Source organism: Solenopsis invicta, chromosome 15, assembly GCF_016802725.1.
Source record: "Solenopsis invicta isolate M01_SB chromosome 15, UNIL_Sinv_3.0, whole genome shotgun sequence".
Classification (NCBI taxonomy): domain Eukaryota; kingdom Metazoa; phylum Arthropoda; class Insecta; order Hymenoptera; family Formicidae; genus Solenopsis; species Solenopsis invicta.
This window is the reverse complement of record NC_052678.1, coordinates 2,108,420-2,130,634: the sequence shown is the minus strand read 5'-3', so window position 1 is coordinate 2,130,634 and position 22,215 is coordinate 2,108,420. Positions and strand designations below refer to the sequence as shown.

At 40.5% G+C, this 22,215-nt stretch overlaps 1 protein-coding gene across 6 annotated transcripts in view; it reads left to right on the top strand.

Annotated features, from left to right (window-relative positions):
* Positions 1-13,004: 13,004 nt before the first annotated feature.
* Positions 13,005-22,215, top strand: part of LOC105198865 (gamma-aminobutyric acid type B receptor subunit 2) — a 62,118-nt gene continuing 52,907 nt past the window's right edge. For 3 of the 6 annotated variants that reach the window (XM_039457974.1, XM_039457976.1, XM_039457973.1), the window contains exon 1: positions 13,005-14,899. The gene's annotated coding sequence lies outside the window, so the exon portion shown is untranslated. The remainder of the gene's footprint in view (positions 14,900-22,215) is intronic. The other 3 variants (XM_039457975.1, XM_026138690.2, XM_039457972.1) reach the window with 2 other exon arrangements.

The window sequence follows — 22,215 nt, the reverse complement described above, 5'->3', positions numbered from 1 at the left end:
AAGAGCTGGCGATTAACTACACCCCGCTATATAAGAACGCCATTTGCATATCTGAAAAAAAGAATGTTTTGGAAAATACACACACACACACACACACACACACACCATATGCACACATACATACGCACGAGGAGTTAAACATTTAAAACACACTCTGAATACCATCCTTTATGAACTATCTGTACCTTCATCGTTGCGCCGATCCCTTCGGCGATATTCTCTACGAGTAGTTAATGTAATTTTGAGCTAACGACCTTCAAATGATCGCATTCGACGGCATGGCTGAATAAACGCTTTGCTCGAAGCTTCCCCTTCATGATCAACCATGCGTTCTAGATCGGAATCGCATTAGGCGGATTGTGAAGGCCAACTTGAAACGTGGATACCATTTCTGACCTTTCCACCTCGCGAGTCGCGATGTTCCGGATCGTTATCAGACCATAGCTCGACGAGAACGAAGACGGGGCGATCGTAGTAATTTAAAAATGGTTGAAGTAAAGAGTACAAGATGAATAGATTTTATTTTACTCGTGAGCATTCGAGATAGTGGAAAGTCGCGAATACTGACATACGCCTCTTAAAGCACTTCCTTATTTTTTGAAAACTAGATATTGCACTTTAATAGTGATAAAAATATATTCTTAGATAATTAAAGAGGTAAAGATTCATACGTTCGTGGCTTTTTTACTACTAAATCTACAAAAAATGAATGAAATTGGCACAATTTCTTTTTGCAAATTACAGTTTGAACAATAGTGAGTATATTATTGACAATATTAAATCATTTTACATATTTGACTTATAGTGTTCTAAAACAATTTTATTTATGTTTCCCTCTTGATTACTTTTCTCATAATGCGATTTTAAAATCGAGGTGCAGCGCAAGCTTGTCGATAAGATAGATTACAAGATAGTAGAAACCACATAATATAAAATAAAATACAGCATTAGAAGATTAACCTATTAAGCTATTAATCTAGTCTAATCTTTATATCACATATTGTTACGTTACATGTTGCAAAACAGTATAAGATATTTATACAAATTGAAAACGTTTTATATCAAAGTAAACGGCTTCTAGGAATTCTCATATATTGTATTGTACATTATATTAACTTGTATGTTGTGCGGGCGACATACCAGTGCTGCGTTAAAATAATTAAAATAGAAAAATGGTAATGGAAAAATTTATTTAAAGGATATACTTATAAAAAATTATTATTTGAAAAAGTAGTGGAAAAGGTGGTAATATACACATTCATTTACATTTCATATAGTAACTTTATTAGTAATCAATATTTTAAATTGAAAACCTCACATCATATTCATCAAACTGTTCTTCAATAAATTCTAGACTCAAAGTTATGACATACTTATTATATTGAACATTATTCATAAAAATATAGCAACACTGCATAAAGGGCCGAAGAGATGTAGGAGTGTTAATATGGCCCACTATATAAATAAATTTAAAAAAATACAGTTTTTTAAAATTATACATTTATTCAAAGTAAAGAGAATGTCCCTTATAAAAATGTATTACTGACAATAATAAATTGGCGAGTAATTTAATCTAAAAGTACTAATAACAGTACTTGTAAATTATTAAAATAAGTAATATATTACTTAAAATACTCGCCAATTTATGACTGTCAGCAATACATTTCTGTAAGGGATATTGCAGAATATGTGCAAGCGTATGTATAATACATATACATAAGCTTTCCGCATATAGACTGCAATACTGAGAATCTATAACGTATATAAAGTATGTAAAGTATAGATTAGCAGTAAAAGTACAATCAATGTATCGAATATTTCGATATAAAAACTTTGAAAAAAAGGCTATATTAGGTTTAAGACGCTGAGCATAAGGGCTACAGCCTACATTAGCAAAATTCCATGTTTCTACTTAACTTTGCATAATTCGAAATGTGTACAACTGAATAAAAAGTCAAATAACAAAATAACACTTGAGTTTACATACATTTGTATGATAATGCATTCAAGCTTAAAAAGAATGAAAAAGTATGGATAACTAAATGTTAAAGTGTACCTTGAAAAAGTTTCGAAATGCTCGAAACTAAAAATGCCTTGTAGCAATATCGGCTATTGTGCATTGGCATATTAGCGTCACTAAATAAATGATTCTATAAGCAATTGTTCACCTATTACAGAATTTATTACCTAATAACGAAATAATACAAGCGACCTACACGGTCAACCTACGCGGTTTATAATATCACCTTCTTCTCCATTTTGTGTAACAAATACAGAAAAGCAAATAGTATTTGACATTTGTTAGACATTTGTTTGAAACGGGATATTTATTTTACATTTTTCGATGTCATGAATATATAGATTTCTTCTATTTTCCATTGTTTATTTACTATTTTCTATTTAGATACGTCCTTTAAATATTATTTCAGATACACCCTTTAAATATAAATATTTTTATTGAATCTATTTCAATTTTTCGTCAGCACTGCAGACAATCCATATTCACAGGGAAAAATAAAGAGAAATGTAGCATTACTGATTATGTCGGTTTTGGGGGCTCGCTATATTTCTTATTTTACGAAAATTGAACTATCGCCAAATTTGAAATGATATTATAAAAACCCGCTATGTCAACTGATGCAAGGTATCTTTCTTGCTTACAATTACGTTTCCAAAGTTTCATTTTTAATTTTTATTTGAGAAATACTTTCGGAAAATGCAAAGTGATAGCACTTCTTGCTGTAATAATTCTTTCTTTAAGTACACAGACGACAACTCTTGTGTCATTGTACTCTAATCCCCCTCCCACTCGTCCGAAGAATGTGTACTCCTAATTTACTTGCGCTAAGTTCCGTTTCAATTAACTGTGCAGCAAAGACGGGATAATTAAATGGCGCGCCGTATAAATAATAAAACACTCCCGCTACTTATTTTCGAGGGCAGGCTCTCAGCGTTAAGTCGCTGAGAAGTTCCCGCCACTCTTTGCTCTTCCTTTTACTCCACTTTTGCTTCACTCTTCCCGCATCTGCTTCCCTCAGCTTCACTTCGACGTTCTCGCATCCGCCGAGATTTATTTCGCGTATATACCTCCGCCGAGAATGGAACGCCCGACGGAAAAGTTGACGGAAGGAACTATGCAGAAAACACATACAGCTGTCGACGGGGAGTATAGCGTGGTAACGTCAAAATTTACACTTTACTCGTTTTGCAAAGTTACACGGCGCGACGAAAGTTACGCTAATCGGTTCGTCTTGGGCGTCCGCGCATGCAGCCCCGATGGATCCCCCCCCCTCCCCTCCCCCTTCAGTCACCCTGTTCGCAACATTTCCCTCGCGCGAGAGGTAACTCGCGCCCGGCGACACAATGCGTTAATATTAAATGTCCTATAACGGGAAATTACAATTTACGCGTGAATTATTATCCGCAGTTGGGCGCGTTGTACAGCGGGCCGCGTGCATTACGACGCGACAGCCACGTGCTCCACAATAGCGTGGCGCGTTTATTCGCGAATATATCGGACAGCTGTACGTTAACGATCAAACGTCAAAATTGACTTTCCGCGGTGTGATTGGCGGTATTGTCGAAATCGAAATGCACTCGCGCGCCCAGCAGCGTGGCGGAGACATTTTTGCGCGTCGAACGCGTGGTTAATTAACTGTGTCGATTAATTAGATAGCAATATCTCCGATATTGGCACGCATGCCGTCGCCGCCGCTGCCGCCGCATTCCCGCAACCCGCATTTTCCATTCCCCGTTGATCGCAGACAATTCGGTTCGCGCCACGATTCTCCGCTCATCGAACAATTGTCGGGTGTCATAATTACAGGATGTTTAATAGAGGAGAAGGTGATATTACGGCCCCCTTTTCATTTACTTTTCGTACCATAACTTTGTTAATCAATATTTTGACGAGTACATTCGCTGTATTGTTCCATTCTAGACTCAGAGTTGTGAAATATTTGTTACTTATGACGTTGTATAATAGTATATAAAAATGTGACGTCAATGCATAATGGATCAAAGAGGAATAGGAGTGACAAAATCGCTTCTCATAAAAATAAATCTAAAAATTGGTTTTGTTTAAAACGTACAGTGTTTTGTAATAATATAATATTATATATTTATTCAAAATGCAGAGAAAATATTGCAGAATATATGCAAATGTATGTATATACGCATAATTTCTTCTGCACATGGATTGCAACACTGAAAGTCTATTAAAGAGAATTAGAAGAGAAAAATGAGAAAAAATGTGTATAATTTTGTTTGGTTTATGAATATCAAATGTTATCTTTTTTATATTATTTAGCACATAATTTAGTAACCATCTATGTTTGTCTGACTGTATTTGATCAAGATCGATATTATCCTGTCGTTTTAATATATGTACATTTAATGTACATTTGATATAATTTCTGATATTGTGTTTTTTATATATTATATTATATAAATAATTTTTTAATATTTTTTACACATGTATATAAATTATCTATTATTTTAATATATATATATGTAAAGAGCAAATTACAATTTTTTGATTTAGTTAGATAATAAATTGTACACTCACAGAAAAATTTATAATGTTGATAACTATAAAAGTTTTATACGTAGAATTAATACACATAGTTCAATAAACTATTTTATAGTAATTGCAACTAAAGTTTTAGTTGCAATAATTATAAAATAGTTTGTATCACCACGCTATTTAATATTTGTGTAACTATTAATTTATAATAGAATAGCATTTTAACTATAATTATTACATAGCTATAAACTTTTTTACAAATAAATTAGAAAATTGCATACCTCCAATTTTTGTACGGATGATTAAGTATATAACCGAAATAACTATGATAGCAGTGGTCAATGCAGATAGCTATAGTGCAAAGTCATAAGTGCTAGAAATAAAAACAAAGCATCTCAAGTTTAAATCTTAGTTGATTGAATTTTTTCGACATCTATATTTGTATTAAAATTTTTCTATATTTTATTCAACAATTTTATTACAAATGGTTAATATTACTAATATTACTCTTTTCTTAATTATTAATTCTTACTTATTATCTAACTTATTATTGCTTTTTACAATATTGTTGTATATTATAATTTTAATACATAGTTCAGGTTCTATTTGTTTATAAATTTATAATTGCTAATACAATTTTTTTCTTTGAATGTAGAAAAATTTATGTTCAGATTATTTGAATAAAATACTGCTAAAACAAACGATAGAAATCAGATAACTTTTATACAGTATCTCAAATATGAGTCAGATTGAAACAATGACTTTATTATAAAATTATTATAAATAAAATTCTGAAAAATCTGTTTCTATCATTTTTTATCCTTTTTTCAGTTTTTTTAAAACAGAAGGGAGCAAAATCCCATGCTATTGTTTAACTTTATGTTATTCGAAATGTTAGTTGTATAGTTGAATAAAACGTTAATAAAAAAAATACTTAAATGTATACATTCGTGTGAGAGCATGTTCAGGTTTGAAAAAAATGGTAGGTATAATTAAATGCTAAGTATACCAAAATGTACTTTGAACAAATTTCGATTTGCTCAAAACGTTTTTATATACAATAACTAACTCATAATATTAATAAATAAAATGCATTTATTTGTAACAAATTTCTCGTAACAAACGTTGGCTATTGTATATTGCGTATCAACGTCGCATAATGTCAGGCTGTTACATAGACAAATGATTCCGTAAATAGTCACTAGAACTTGTTACCTAATAATAGAGACGTTACGACTGCCCATTATTTAGACTTACAAAAGCCATAACACCACCTTTAATTAAATCGGCAGGGCACAGAAGCTTTGATTTGTAACGGTGTTTAAAGTTTCAATTGCAATTTCATTTGGGGTTCGATGACAGTTTGGCGGACAATGCGTACGACATTAAATAATTTGTTCCTTTCATCTCCCCTCCCTCTCTCTTTCTTTCTCTTTCTCTCTTTCTCTCTGTCGTAGCTACATAATTAAACGATCAATAAATAAAACGGAATTATATACTCCGCGAGGTCGTAATCCCCCGCCATTGAGCGCTCGCTCAAGCCGGTTATCCAGCTCTAGGGATGTGTGAATTTATAATTAGTGCGTCATTTGTTGTAAACCGCAAATGCAATCTTGTATTCATCGCGCAACAACAACGGGAGGGCCCCATACATTTTTGATGTCGCGCCGACAAATTGACCGGCGCTCTTTGAAATTGCGCTATACGAAACTAACGAAGCGTGTGTGCATCGCCGATACATAATTCATCGACGCGCGCGCGGTAGAACCTATCCTTGAAATTTACATATATAGCCGTCGAAAGATAAACCCTCGCTTCGTGTATATACCCCCGCCGTTTTTAACGTCGCCTCGGCACTGCCGACGCCGTCGACGCCGTCGACGCCGCCGACGCCGCCGACACCGCCGACACCGCCGACACCGCCGACGCCGCCGCCGCCGTCCGGCACCGATTGCGCGTTGCAATTTTCACGCCTGAGGCCGTGCCGTTCGTGCGCGCGCGTTGTCGCTCGTTTGCGCCCCGCTGGTGTAGGTATTTACGTGTGCCACGTGCGAGCGTATGGCGCGCGTTGCGATATTTTTGGCATTATGCAAAACACCAGTCTTTTTTACGATGCAGATATTATCGCAACATTTTCCTCGGCCTTGTATTCCGTCCGCTTGCCGGCGAAACACACCGCATTAATTCGGCAGGCCAGTTTCCGGTATGGCGAACCGGGGGGAAATAACAACTCCCCTCTCGTCTCGCCTCCCTCCCTCCCTCTCTCCCTCGTCGTCTTCCTGCTCTGAATAAATTTTGCATAAAAATAATTTGGGGAAATTCATACGCTTCAGAAATGTGTTGCACATGGAAAAATTAAGCGGACGAGCGCTGTTTATTTTCTGCTCTAATATAGAGGGAGCGCGCGGTAACGGTCGACCGATATTATTTGCTCACTTATATAAATATCAATACGTTATTTGTACTTTCGTACAAACAGAGTGTTTTTAATATACAGAGCGAAGGGCATCTCTCGCACGTTTGTTTAACGAATCCTGTAAAAACGGCACGAACCGTCCTATGATTTTATGGAATTTCTTGATTCGTACCGGATCAATGCGTATGCTAAATCTTCGTACGTACGTGTCCGTCATACGAACTCTATCTGAATAAAATTAAATCAAGTCCACAACGTTAACATTTTCCGAAAACATAAAAAATTTCTCATCTTTCAACTGTTCATTGTCTAAATGCATAGTCGTTTTTCTCCGGACATATATAACAACTTAACAAGTGTAAGAAGAAAGTTTTAGACTTTGATTAATATTTCCAGGACCTATTTAAAAGAAAAAAGAATCTCTAGACTTGTTTGGTGCTTGCGGGAATTTTATATTTATTGTCTCTTTATTATATTTGAATTAATGAAAGCGAAAAGTGTACAATTTATATTTTTTATTCAAAAATAATTTTTTTAAAATTAAATTTGAAATAGAAGACACAGAACTTGGTCTCTTTTTTTCTTGTTTAACATTGCTCTTTTATTTTTATATTAATGTCTTTATAGTTTTCAAGACAAATAATAATGCCAAATGTTAATTTATCTCTTTTTTATGTGTATGATCTCATTCTTGACTCGATCATCGTTAGTATAGTCTTTATTTTATAGAAAAGACGGTAGTATTATAGTATATATTTTACACAATAATTTTGTTATAATAATTAATGCTTTTAAATTGAAAAACTTAATGACTGTATTCATCGAATAATAAGGACAATATAATAAGGGCAAATTAGAGTCGGCGCAGTTAACAGAGCGAAGGATTAAAAAGATTCTTCTTCTAGAATTTTATTTTTCCAAGTATATACGAACGTTTCGACTCTCATTGGAATGTTCCTCAGCGTTACAAATGTATTCATCAAACCGTTTTTCAATAGATTTTAAACTCAAAGTTATGACATACTTATTATATTATTCATAAAAATGTGGCAGTACTGAATAAAGGTCTGAAAAGGTACGGAAATGGTAACGTAGTCCACTATAAGAATAAATTTGAAAAATGGTTTTAATTAAAAAAATACAGATTTTGTTATAAAATTATACATTTATTCAAAATAAAGAGAAAATATTGCAGAATATATACAAATGTATGTACGTACACAGAAGCTTTCCGCATATAAACACTGCAGTACAGAAAATCTATAATATGTAATGTAAAGTATAATCATCAGTAAAATTATCAGTAAAACTACAATTAATTTATTGAATAATTATCTATATAAAAATTTTGAAAAAGAGGTTGCATTAGGTCTATTGAGATGTTAGTATGCACAAGGGCTTACATTAGTAAAATCCCATGTTATTGTTTAACTTTGCATAACTCGAAATGTGTACAGCCAAATGAAAATTAAATAACTTAACCACTCGAGTGTATGTACATACAATCGTTATAATAATACGCTCGAGCTTAAAAGGAATGAGAAAATATGCGTAATTAAATGTTAAAGTGTACTTTGAAAAGGTTTCGAAATGCTCGAAATAAAAAATGCTTTGTAATGACGACTGTTGTGTTTAGTGCACTACATGATGACAGGTTATTAAACAAATGATAAGTAATTACTAGAATTCATTACCTAATAGTGGAGATAATACGAATATGGCCATAATATTTACACGGCTTATAATATCACCTTTTCCTCTATTATATTTGTTATAACGTTGTTTGTTCTAAAAACACTCCAAAGAGTTTTTAAGTACGTAGTTACTCTTTATTTGTTAGGTATACAATTGCGACTGCTGCAAATTGCGTACAATCGGAACTTGTTCTGTATAATATTAATTTTATAAACCGACGTAATGTAAATCTGAATTATTGAACAAACGTAACCTCTATATTTTGCTCGGTTTTGACCTTTTTGAAATATATTTTTTAATTTGTTCTTTTGTGATAATGTAAACAAAGTTTTTGTGTTTTAAAAATATTTAATACAAGGTTGAGAGAGATAGATAGATAGATAGATAGAGAGAGAGAGAGAGAGAGACCTTTTTTCCCCTGATGATTCTTTATATAAAAAAAGAAATTATTAAAATCAAAATTATTGTAATTTACCACAGGTTTGATATTTCTGAAAATACAATAAAATAAAATATTTATTGTTAAGCATTACAAAATTAATATTTTAATATTTTTACAAACGTTGAGTGTAGAAAGGGAAATAATCAGAATTGAAAATTCAAGTTTCTTTTAACAATTATTTCAGGAATCAGAAAAGTTTTATTGAATGTCATATTAAAATTTTCTAAATAAATTTTACCATTTTTTCCATTCTAATTAAAGTCAAACAGTTTTTTGTTAATAAAAAAACATTTGAAAATTGTATTTTTTCTGCTGATTTATTTATATTTTTCGTTTTCTGTTCTCTATTCTTGCTGGAATTGTTCACAATGTAACACTAGAGAATTATTTGACGCCATTATTCAAAGTTTAAAAAAAAATAAACTTGTTTGACTTTTGTATAGGAAACCTTCAATTTGAATACTAGCCCGTACATGTTATGTCAAAAGTCGCACGGGTTGAAAGTTATTGAACCGTCAAAAACTTTTGTAGACTATCGAATCGAATAACGCGCGGTTCGCGCATTTGCGAGACTCCTCGCTAAATAAAATTCATGAAGTCGTGAAATACTTTGGCGGACACTTTTGCATTCCGTAGGATGACCGTACTATTATCAGGCGCCATACACTTCGCGACGGTGCAAAAATTAGAGCATCGTGACAGGCGGCAACGATATGTCGAGAGCATGCACGCGAACGTCAATTCAAGGCTATCGCATGCGTGTGCGAGTGTATACAATATTTTATGTTTTGACGATATCGCGCCGTATAACATAGAAAATCAGTCTAGCGTTTATTGGGGCGTGACAGGCGAGGCTCGCCATCTTGAATAGCATTAAAACGATTTGCAAATGCATTGCGTTATGACATTTTTCCATTAAAGCCCGCAGCCCGCGCCGGCGTAATTATTTCTGTCGAATCGAGATTGGGGAAACGGTCGTGGGGCACGCGAAGCAGTGGGAAACGCTCGGATATGATTCTCGGAAGATTATTTTATTAAGTCCCCGGATTAGTGACTTACAGCCGCAGAAATAGCTCGACCTTAGCGCGGCGCGGAGAGAATAGCGTTATCGGACCGCGATTTATAGCCATAAAAGTCACATATCTCGAAGGGTTGAGTAACACCCTCAAACACCACCGTTCGGGCTCGTGTAACGCCACGCTACACGTCAGCGAACAGCTCGCAAAGACCGGCGTTCATGACATTTGCGGGTTTGTTTAATCCCTGACAAATACCACCCGAATCGATATGCATTCATTCACTCGCATTCTCGCACGTATTTCTTTTATACGTTTTCCGACTTTCATTAAGAGAGCTCCTGCTGAAAGGAACGGAGTAGTCCGCGTGACGATGCCATTTGCTCGCGTCACCGCGTCGCGCCGCACCCGTGCCGGGGCCGGGGCCGGGGCCGGGGCCAAATGACCTCGCGGTGAAAACGAAACGAACGGTATCTATCGGTTAATTGCATTAGGAGTCAATGGTAATTCCACGTCCGTCGCGAGGATGGACGGCGCGGTTACGGGTCGATTTGTTGGGCGGTCCCGGGATGCGTCTATTGCGACGGAAAAGAGAAACGCGTGGACAAGCACCACGGATGGGCGATGCAATGGGATTCAGGAGAAGAGAAAAGATCTTGCGTCTCTCGCGGGAGCGATCAAATTATCGGGGAAACGTACTTCAAAGGACCGACCCTTAGCCTCTTCATCCCTGTTTCCCTGTCCCTCCTCTGCCTGCCCCGTCCCTCTTTCCTACCCTTTGCAGTGGAGAGGAGAGAGCGCGGTTAAATTGTCGCGGTAAAGATCGCGAGCGAAGAGAAGTGAAGTGAAGTGAAGTGGATATAGCGGCGCGGCGCGCTGTGGTGTCTAAACGAATATGAAAGCGCAATTTCCAAGGCAGAATGTGTTTTCTCCTCTTCCTTTTGTGATTATCCGCGTAATCCTCCACGAATCAATTAATGCAACGTTCGCGACGACAAAAAACATTTACTAGCGGCGTGCTCGCGACGCGAGAGAGTTCTCGTGACAGAAACGTCAAGTAAAATGAGCGGCTAATGTTTTGTGAAATTGTTCCCTAATTATTTAATTACGTTGAAAATTATTCCGGGAAACGAGAAATGTAACACATTTACGGGCGAAGTTAAAGGGCTGTTGCACTTTTTTTTTGTGCCCCCATTTCGCATAATTCCCCATATTGTCGCAATGAAAATGTCACGATCTTTCGTTAGAGCACCCGTCGAAATAAAATGGTTTTTACTGATAGCTAAACTAACATTTTCTTTGATATTTCTGACAGTTTGACATATCGTCCGTATGCGACAGTCATAACAATTTATACGCAAAAGGACTATTTTATAAGCGATATGAACTAGTTCAAGCTGGAAATGGTCGAGAATAATTTGTAGTCCAAGATGATACGATCTCGTCACATAGTCCGTCTCGCATGACCAGCGAAAAGAAATAATAAAAAGATATATATCATATTGATGTGCAAACGCAGAGATGGATGGAAGTCCATACGGCTCAGAGAGATTGCAGCAACACTCCAGAAATGCAAGACTGCAACATTGCAGCAATGGTTTGTCTGCAAAAATAATTGCAGTGCAATATTGCTGTAATGTTACAATGTTTCGGTGTTTCTGGAATTTCAGGTGCGTCATTTTATCGACACACATTTGGCATATATAACTTTGAGCAACGTGATATTAATTTTTATACGCACTGATGGAAAAATTACTAAATTTTAATAAATATCTATTCGAATAGTACTAATAAAATATTCATTAAATGCAAATATGAATTTATTTAGTACGAGAACCACTAACCTAATTTAAGTATCACTTCTTTTTATAAAGAAAATATTTACGTACCCTAAGTGAATATTTCATTGATACTATTTGATACTATTTGAATAAATATTTATGAAAATTTAAGAATTTTATTTCTCAATGCAGAAGAACCAAAAATTATACTGTCAAAATAAATCTCATTTATTCTCGTCTGAAAACTCAATTTTGCGGACGCGGATGTTTAAAGAATCGTTTCATTAAAATGTAGGTAAAGGGTCTCATAGCTTGCTGCGTGTTTTCTATCTTGTGTGGTTTTGTAATTACGAAAAGTAGAATTTTGCCGTGCCCATCTGTGGCGGTAGCGCGTGCTACTTGCGAGTGAAGCATAGAGCATTGTTTTTCACATCATTTTTGTAACGTTGCTACAACATTGCTGAAGAAACGCTGCAAAAAGGAGATGTTTGCAACATTGCAGTGCAATATGCAGTGATGCAACGTTGCAACAATGTCGCTGCAAGTTTAATTTTTTGTGCAGTATGAGGAAAGAAGGAGAGAAAGAGAGAGAGAGAGAAACATTAATAGGAATTGTCGCTTAATAAATAGTTTCTTTTGTCAGTGAACCACGTTTGCTTGATATAATGAAGCAATTATAGCATTTCAAGATTTTGCCCGCAAAATTCCTCTTAGACACCACTGCGCGGCGCGGTGGGCAAAGCGAAGTCGGAACGTGAGGTCGTGTGGCGGACCCGATCGAGCCTCTTTCTACTCACTAGCGGCAGGGATGCCCGCGGTGAACGCGGGAGGGAGGGGGAGAAGAGTGCCGGGGGTAAGAGGGGGAAGGAAGAGGACGACTGCCACGACAGGGTCGGCGAGCGGCGGGAGGTGAAAGAGGGGCAAACGGAGCGCCCCTTCGTCACGGAGAGAACGAGGGATGGGGGTGGGGGTGCTCCGGATGAAGGGATGGGGGTAGGACGAGGCCGAGAGTCGTGGGAAGGTTGGCCGAGTGGAAGGATAGTCGAGTAGAATGGTAGGGGTGGGCGGAGGGGGTTGGGGGTGCGGGCGAGAGGGGTGCCGCGAGTTCGGTGAGCCCGCAGTTCTCAGGGTGGCTCATCAGTTCGGCGGACGACCGTGCGAGAGCGCCGTCGTGGTGGCGGCGGCGTGATCGATCCCTATCGCTCTCGGTTCCGCGGCGGCATTCGCGCGCCCGCACCCCCGACGAGCGGAACGTGCCGCAGTTGGAAACTCCTCCGAGGGAGAGAGCGAGAGAGAGAGAGAGAGAGAGCGTGCAACCCTGTCGTACTGGCGCGAGGGGCGTCACGGATCGTCGCTGTCGTCGTGGCGATGACGTCGCGCCGCCGACGTCCGGTGGCCGTAGCGACGTCGCCAGCCGCCGAGTAGTAAGGCCGCGCTACAGGCGCGACGACGCCAGCCGAGAGAGCCAGAGAGCTTGAAACGGCCTTCCGACGGCGCGTGGACGCGCGGCGGCAACGGCGGGGAAACCCCCTATCGACCCTATCCGCGGCGGCTGGCTAACCTTGCGCCCGTCTCTAGACGTCCTATCTATACGGCCAAGGTGCGTCTATAATAACGTTCCTCGCGCGCGTCCCGATTCGAGATTTCTTCGTGAGATATATTCGTGCATTCAGAGAGGCCTGCTGCCGCTCGTGCGTGCGTGCGTGCGTGCGTGCGTGCATGCGTGCGACCGAATAACCCATCTCCTCGCTCGCACATTCTCCCCGCCCGCAGACCTTGATCCACACGTTGACGCGTCTAACCCGGTCAATCACCCGCTTTGGCACGCGCAAACCCGTCGAGCTTGCCTGTCAGCCAGCCAGCCAGCCAGCCAGCAGCCAGCCAGCCAGCACGGCCAGCGGTCGGCGGCAACGGCGGCGGTTGGTTGTCGCGGTCGGTCCGAGCCGCGCGCGTCGAGTGCCGGTCGAGCTTGATCGAGCCTCAACCGCGTGTGCGTTCACGGGAGAAGTATAACGCCAAGTGTCCGAGCGGAGGAGCTCTGTGCGGCTCTCTGCCGCTCTCCGCACACCCTCTCTCCACTCTTGTGGTGGTGTATCTCTCGCAGCATCGTGCGTACCTGCCTGCCTGTCTGCCTGCCTGCCTGCGTACACTTGCGTGCGTGTGGCAAACGCGCGGACCCGCATCTCTCGGCGGCGGAAGCACGCAAATCAATTTCGCCAACTATCGCGCGGCTGCAGAGAGGACTGTCGCCGCTCTGTCGTTCGTTTCTATTTCGTCGGAACGCGATCGTACGCTCGACACGTCGATTGCACGGTAATCAAGAGAGAGACAGAGAGAGAGAGAGAGAGAGAGAGAGAGAGAGAGAGAGAGAGAGAGAGAGAGAGAGAGAGGGGAGGGGTAGAAAATTACATTCCGCGCGGCCCCCCTCGTGTGGAGGCGCGCGCGTGAGATGATTGGTCAGTGCGGCCGGCACGGGCCGTAATTAATTTCTCCGCCGTTCGGGATTATTACGTCGCCCGGTCGCGCCGATATTAGGCAGCCGAAGGTCGTCACTCCGAGAAAGAAAGAAAAAGAGAGAGAGAGAGCAAAAGTGAATTATATCGCGCGTGAGAGAGGTACAAGAAGGTATAGCTTCGTACGATCTTCTCCCCCTTGCACGCGCGAATGAGCACGCGGATACGACTCTCTTCGCATTCGACGACACTATCGTAATCAGTTAATTTCCGGGCGTTAAGCGGTTTCATCGGCCGGCGAACTGGCGATATTCGGAATACGCCGGGCGCGAGGTACCACCGTGTATGACAATTCGGCGGCGGCGTCGGCGGCGGCGGCAGTGGCAGCGGCAGGTGCGCGGGATAATCGCCGGCGGTGCTATCGCGATCAATTCCTTCCCCGGGAGAGACCGTGGAGAGACTCTTCGCGCCTCTTCGTCGTTCACGGGCCAGTTGCAGGATCGGGCTGCGGCACGCGAGAGCGCCGAGCGCAAGAAGAGGACTCGGCAGCGCGATTGCGGATCGATATACGGTACGTCTCAGTTCGAGGTATACCTCCGGACTTCGTCACTGTCGCGTGTCAGACGAGATTGGAATTTTTTTCCTGTCATATCAATCCGATAAGATTAAAGAGATGAAAGAGAAGGAGGGAGAGAGAGAAGGAGAGAGAGAGAGAGAGAGGAAAGTCAGTATTAGATCTTCCGACAGTGCCATTACCACACCTTGGAAACTTGGAAATTCGATCTTGATAGTTTCGCGAAAAGAGTAAGGGAAGTGAAGTTGAAATTAGATTTCTAGACTCATTATTGTTGTACTTGATATGTGCATGGAAACGGGGTCGACGGTGTTTGCGCAGGGAATTAGTCGGATTCGAGCGCCGTTACATTATTTGGAAATATTAAAACGCGATTTTGATGCCTATCTAAAGGGTAAAGGGATTAGAGCCCATAATCAATTTTGTGGCCATTGACACTCGCATACGTGCGGGCGCAAAGCTTCGTTATTTGCGTTAATTGCGTTATAATTGAACGAATCTCGCATCATTTCGCCCCGGCGCTGTTTCACCGGCGCCCCGCGACATTGTCGTATGCGATAGCGCGCAGTAACGCAAGTTCGATTAATTCTAATGCAATTAGCATAAACATTGGGGCGTTGCACCCGCATGATCGCGGACGATGGGCTATATCTTTCGCCACGCTCCGCGAATGTTTTTATTAAATTTCATAGCGACGGACAGCCGCCTACGGCTGTCGGTGATCGATAGCGCGCGTTTCCAATGTTGAAAAGCGCGAGTCGGGAAATGAAAGATGAATGTCGCGCGCCTTAGGTGAACCACTCGTGCGAGATCGCGAGAGAGGCGAACGTACGCGCGTCCAGCGCAGCGTGCCGCGTACTGTTTTTCCGCCGCAGAGATAATTAGTTGGGACACACACGCACACGCTCTCAATTCTATCTGTTTAATCTATCTAATTACTCCATGACGAAACGTAATGAAATTATGAATGGATTAAGCTAGCGGTGCGACAGAGCGTTCCATGCCGCCTTAATTAAGTCGCGTGACGCGCGCTCGCCGCGCAGTTAAGCCATCCCGTTCTCCCTTTCCTCTTTCCGAAGAAAGAGGAAACTTTCGATTATCAATGGCCATAGTTTTTTTTTTTTTTTTTACGAACTCTCTCCCCGAGAGAAACGCGCGGGACGAAGTGGATGGGACTTGTTCTTCGGCGGCAGAGTGTATATCGCTTTTATGCACCGTATTCAAATTCAATGTCACGCAAGTATTCTTTGAACACTTGGATCGTTTTAATCTCCAAGCTATTTCCGACGTTGAACTCATTTCGCGAACAAGAGCCCCGCGCGACGAGGATTACGCGGGTTTCTCCCTCCTCCCCCTCTGTCTCGATAGCGCTGCGCGCAACACGCGCGTTGCTACAATGTAACCGGGAGATCAGAGAGGCGAACAATGATCGTGCGATTCACTCGGCGGCGCGGAGGATTTGATACCGTTCGACAAGTGTATTACCGCTCGCGATAAGTCGCAGAAATTGAGATCGCCCCGGGCTGTTCGCACGGGGGACGATACGTGAATGCCCATTGTCCGCGATATCTATCTTACAAACGATCACGTCGACGAGGATCATTCAACAGTGCCCGACCACTACTCTTAAACCCTACTCGATCATGAACGTACTTTATCTCCGTTTGCGATAGGCAAACACGTAGCTTCAAAATTATGGTATCGGTAGTATCCCGGTTCATGTACACGAACGTACGCTGCGGTCCGTACTAATGTATACCTTTAGCACAGCCGAAGAAAGGACGACTCGTGAATACGTTATCAACTTTTCAATTTTCAAGCTCATCTGTTTCTGAAAACAGAGCCTCGAAAAAAATAGGTTTCTGCACGGAAAGAAAATGACTGAAAAATATTGACGAGATGTCAGCAGCTAGTTGGAATTTTTTGCTGTCACTGCTAAAAGTTAGCTATTAAAAATAAAATACATTTAATGCGAGATACAACTTTATTAGCTAAAATTAAAAGCGCGCTTTTAATACGAACAGCTACGCGTGGCCACGAATAGCGTTGCGCTTAGATAATTTAAAATTGTTTAGATAAAGATAAGATAAATTACATTTAAATATATCTTAGATAAGATGAAGACGATTTAATTTTAATTTATATAGCTAAAAGATAAAATTATGTGATTTTATCTAAACAAGTTTTTAAATAATATCGCTAAAAAAAAAACAATAGGATATGAAAACAATAATATTTATATTTTTATTTCTAAATCTTTATTTCTTAAAAATAAGAGTTGTGCAAATAATTTAATCCGACAAAAAATATTCCCTTTCGGAATCTATACGCAAACAAAAAGTTAAAAAACAGACAAAATATATATGTATAATTCACATGTTATGCTGACCAAATTCTTTGTAAAAGTTTTTGAATTTCTAGTTTTGGGACAAAGTTTGGGATTAGTTTTATATTGCACTACTACTGATCAATACAATTTCAGTTGAATCCTGATACGCTGGTATTAAAAATCTATAGTTCACGTTACGTATACGATTTTTCAGATTTTCAGTGCTGGCAGAGAATTTTGGAACACAATTCTGTTGTCGTCACTTTGAAAAATTCTTTTGTTCGAGATAAATTTAGAATAAATGGTAACTTGGAGATTGAGGCTAAAGACAATACTGCATTCTCGTTATTGTTCATATTATCTCACGAAAAGAGGAATAGAAACTTCTCCTTTCAAAATGCGGTTTGTTACAAAAGATAGCCCATAATAAGGATCTAAAACTATAGCTTTACCTCTTAGTTTTTTCGAGAAACAATAAATATGTAAATTTCAAAGTTATTAGATCTATAAACTATTTAGCTGGATGATAGATTTTGAGAAATGGAGGAAAAAGTTAAGTGTCACAATGTTCCGAGGTCAATTGACTTTTTGTTGCATATAAATACAATTTGCATTAATGCGAGCCCGGGCCGCTCGAGTACTTGTTTACTTTGCTCACTGCATTAAGTTAAGATAGTTACGAAAATACATTAATCCAAGTTTTGCGCCTATGTGCATCGAAATAAAGTTGATTGATTTTGTAATAATGTAAAACTTCTTCCTCCATTTCTTTAAATTTATCATTCTACCAAGTAGTTTACAGATTTGATAACTTCAACATTTTTATATTTATTGTTGTTTTCAAAAAAAAAAAACTAAAAAGTGAGTTAAAATCTGATAATTTTTAAAATGCCCACGGACTATCTTGCAGCAGATCGCATTTCAAAAAGGCGATTCCATTTCTGGTCCTAGCGTTGTTAGATAATTTGAAAAAGATAACTTTCATCCAAGATAAAGATGAAGGTAATGTACATTATAAGGAGTGTTCCGTTTCACGCATGACGCGCTTAATGCTGCGTATAACATATCCTTGTTTAACATTAATTGAACATAATAGGGATAAATAACGCATCCAACGCATTATGCGTGAAACGGATAATGACTGTCTAGATAATTTTGTATAAATAATGGCAAACCCTGGATACAAAAGTGGCAACTGTTCCTCAATATTTTACATGCGTTCGAATCACAATTGTTTATGAAACGCTGTCACGTATATTTGGTTCCGCAGCGATTATTTTTTGCTGTAGCTGTTTCACTTTTACAACTAATGAATCAAGCTTCGACAGCAGCTTTAGCTATTTCTATTTTAAGGATACATCTTAGCTGCCGCGGCTATATTTCAGCTTCATTGGCTAATTTTTTGCCCGCGTGTATCCAGATAAAATGTCTCATCGTCTTATTCATTCGCGAGAAGGTGTTCCCCTTCGCATCATCCTCGCATTCGGAAGTACACTCCGTGTATTTCTCATACGACACTTCCCGTGAATGAATTCTACGCGTTCGGCCCTCAAAGTAATTTCCTCGGTAAATAAACATTACAGAGAGACGGCGTATAATTGAAGATAAGCAAAGCGAGCGAGAATCGTTTCGCGTCGGTCGAAAGATTCTTAGGAATTTCCCGAGGTGCCTGGCCGTGCGGAAACAATATTCGCGAAGAGTGGAAATCCTCCTCTCTATAAATAGAGGGACAACTCGGGAGAGGCACACGCCGAGAGGGTTAAAGCGAGCGAGCTAAACTAAACAGTGACGCGCATGACTGGGCCGGCTCTGCTGAGTTAGAGCGTCGCCGCGCACACTTGGTCAATTTTTTACTGCCCTCGGACTGCCCCCGAATTTGTTTTTAGGATCAATAGGAGAGAGAGCGCGTCGCGAGTTTATTCTGTAGATTTCTCCAGACCTACTTCCGGACGGAGAGAGAAAGAGAGAGAGAGAGAGACAGAGAGAAAAAAGGGAGGGCAAAGAGAGAGAAGAGAGAGGGAGAGAGAGAGAGTGAGCGAGCAATTCGGCGCGACGGCGGCTTTTGGAGAAAACAAATTCCAAGGCGACAGACGGTACGGTCGTGTGAAAAATTGACAAACTGCGCGCGACTGTTCGCCCTCATACTCCACCATTTTTCAACCCCGGCACGACAACTAGCGTTTTATTTTTGACAGTTTCGTTATTCGATATTGATCAAGCGGTGCGGGGCGATAGTGCGGTCGCAGCGACCGGTACGAGGGGATTAATTATTTAGAGACAATCGGTTTGGCGGCGATTTATATTTCCCATGGGTCAAAGGGCGTGCAATATGTATGCGCTCGCATGTATAAATGTAGCCCGCCAAAAACCGATAGCGACGATGTTTCTCTATGCACCTTGCGCCGCCGTAGCTCTGTGTGTGTGTGTGTGTGTGTGTGTGTGTGTGTGTGTGTATCGGGATTTTAGTAAAAATTTATGGATTTCGCGAACCCGCGGATCAGATTTATCAAACTCAATAAGATGCATTGTCTTTCTGAGAAAGCGCTTTCGGATCCGCAGCTATGCGCGGCTCACCTCTTCGCTTTGTTTCGCGTATATAAAACGCGCGCTTAAAATCTCGACGTTTCATAGAGTCGGATTTCATCGATAAAAATACTTCGATACCTTTTTTCTTCTTTTTTTTTTTTAACGATATTGCAACAGTGGAATCGCGTTTCATCGAACGGCCGCAGTGCTCGAAATTTCTATCGAATATTACTCGCAGAGGGAGCGAGAGGGGAGGGGGGGAGGGAGAGCGCGGGAGAAAAAAACGTTTCAGCACGGGGTCGGGCGCGGGCCCGCGCGTATAACTAAACCCGCTCACGTTCGATATCCCGATGGCGTAATAAACACTGCCGGGCTAAATTGAGAAAATTATATTCCTCCTCCCTCCGGGGGTGAGCGCTTTCGCATTATCGAAGCTGAAAAGGCGGGCTAAGTGTTTGTGTACCCTGAAGATCCCGGGAGCGCCGTGCAGTGGCACACGACACCTCTGCGCCGCGTCGGGCTGTTCCCTCGATTAAAGTGGCCCGTGTGCGCGCCCGAAGGGGATACCCCGATGCGCGCGGGAGACGGAGAGTTGAACTAACACACCTCCCGTTTCCCTTCGATAAAAACTTTGAATGTCACGAGGCTCCCGGCGCCCCCAAAAAGAAAAAGATTACTCGCTTCGCAACAAGAAGTAATCGTTCTCATCGCCGTCGTCGTCGTTGCGAATTAAAAATAGACACTGACACCCCAGAGAATAGTCATCTCTCTGAAAAGCGTCTGAATAGCTGGAGATGTAACATCGGAGCTCGGAACGGAAGAAATTCGCGGAGAATTGCCTTCTCCGATGCGACTCTTAGCAGAAGCAACCGCCCGTCGCGAATTGTTTACCGTTCCGAGCACGAGGATCCCTCGTGCGCCCTTTGTCATCGGGGAAACCTAAAAAGGAGCCCCCGGGGGGATGACGTTCCGTAACCGGAAATTGAACGCGACCGTTTACGACTGTGTAATAACTGGCTTCGTACCGGACCACTTAAACAGCAATTGTAGGTCATCTCGACGAGGCACTTGGCACGACACAATACTGTGTGTTCTCCCTCTCTCTCTCTCTCTCTTTCTCTTTCTCTTCTTCTTCCGCTCCCTTCATGTAGAGTCGAAGCTACCAGTTGAGATTGTTGACAATGAGAAAGGACAGGAAAGTGGCTCTCGAACGAACTCATTGAGAACTGAACGGCGACGCGTATAACGATTTGCCTGTGAAACGAAATCGCGCCCGATGGCCACAATGATACGAACGTGATTAAAAATGTATCGACGTTACATTTAACCTTTAGAGACCCGGGAGACGTTGTGTAATGTTCCGCTCTCATGCCGCCCTTTATTTCCTCATTCGGAATTCTCGCGATCAACAGATTCAGCGCGACCCCGCCGGGGTGTAACCGACGTAATTAACTTTCGCAAAAACTCTTACAGCCATACGGTTCGCGTAATTGCGTTATCACCTTAATAAGTCTCGTCTGGAAGGGTCTAAGGCAAAAAGCGAATAGGATATTGAATTATTTTAAAGCCGCTTCTATCTCGTTAACGCCGCGAGATTTGAATAGTCAGGGGGAATAATTTATCTCGAGTTCTGTGTTAATATCGCTTTCGCGGTGGAATCTCGGCAAACCCGATTAGATCTTTGGCCGCAAGTTTAATTTTCATTGCGCATTATTGCAGAAACTGCAACAAAACTGCCTTGAACAGTTTTAACAAGATCGCGTTCTACGTCGGACTAGAGCATTGACGTGTACGTATACGGTTCTAAAAGGTAGCAAGTCAACTGGGAATGCATCGATCGTCATTTCAAGTACTGCACGAGGTCGTTCTACGAGCCGTTCTTGACGCATCGGCCAATCGCGACGACGATCGAAGCGCGTTTCAAATTTTATAGCTCTAATTTCGCGGAAGGTCTGATTGGTTTGAAATGCTTTTCATGTTCGATCATTCAGTGGGGAGATTTCTTGATTTTGATCCCAGGAGTTCTAAGAAGAAGAGGAAGGAGGGAGGAAGAGAGGGAGAGAGGGAGGGAGGGAAGGAGGGAGAAAGAGAGGGGGAAGAAAGAGAGAAAGAGATATTTTAAAGAAAAAAAGAAACTTCTTGTCTTGAGAATATCTTTATTTTTAAAATGTTAAATATTGAAATAAGATAATAGAATTAAACAAATATAACTTGCTTATATGAAGAATATTGTACAGTTTCATAGAGAAAAATATATGCTCATTATTCGACAGTAATTTTTAAGCTGAGAGAAAAAAAACTCGGACAGAAAATAACATCTTCAAATCAAGGAATTGGGATTTTTAAAAAATACTATTATTATCTAAACAATTATATTGTGTTCTTTTTAGATGACTATTAAATATATAAAATTTTAATTAAATATATAAAATGTTAGATGATTATTAAACTATTGAAA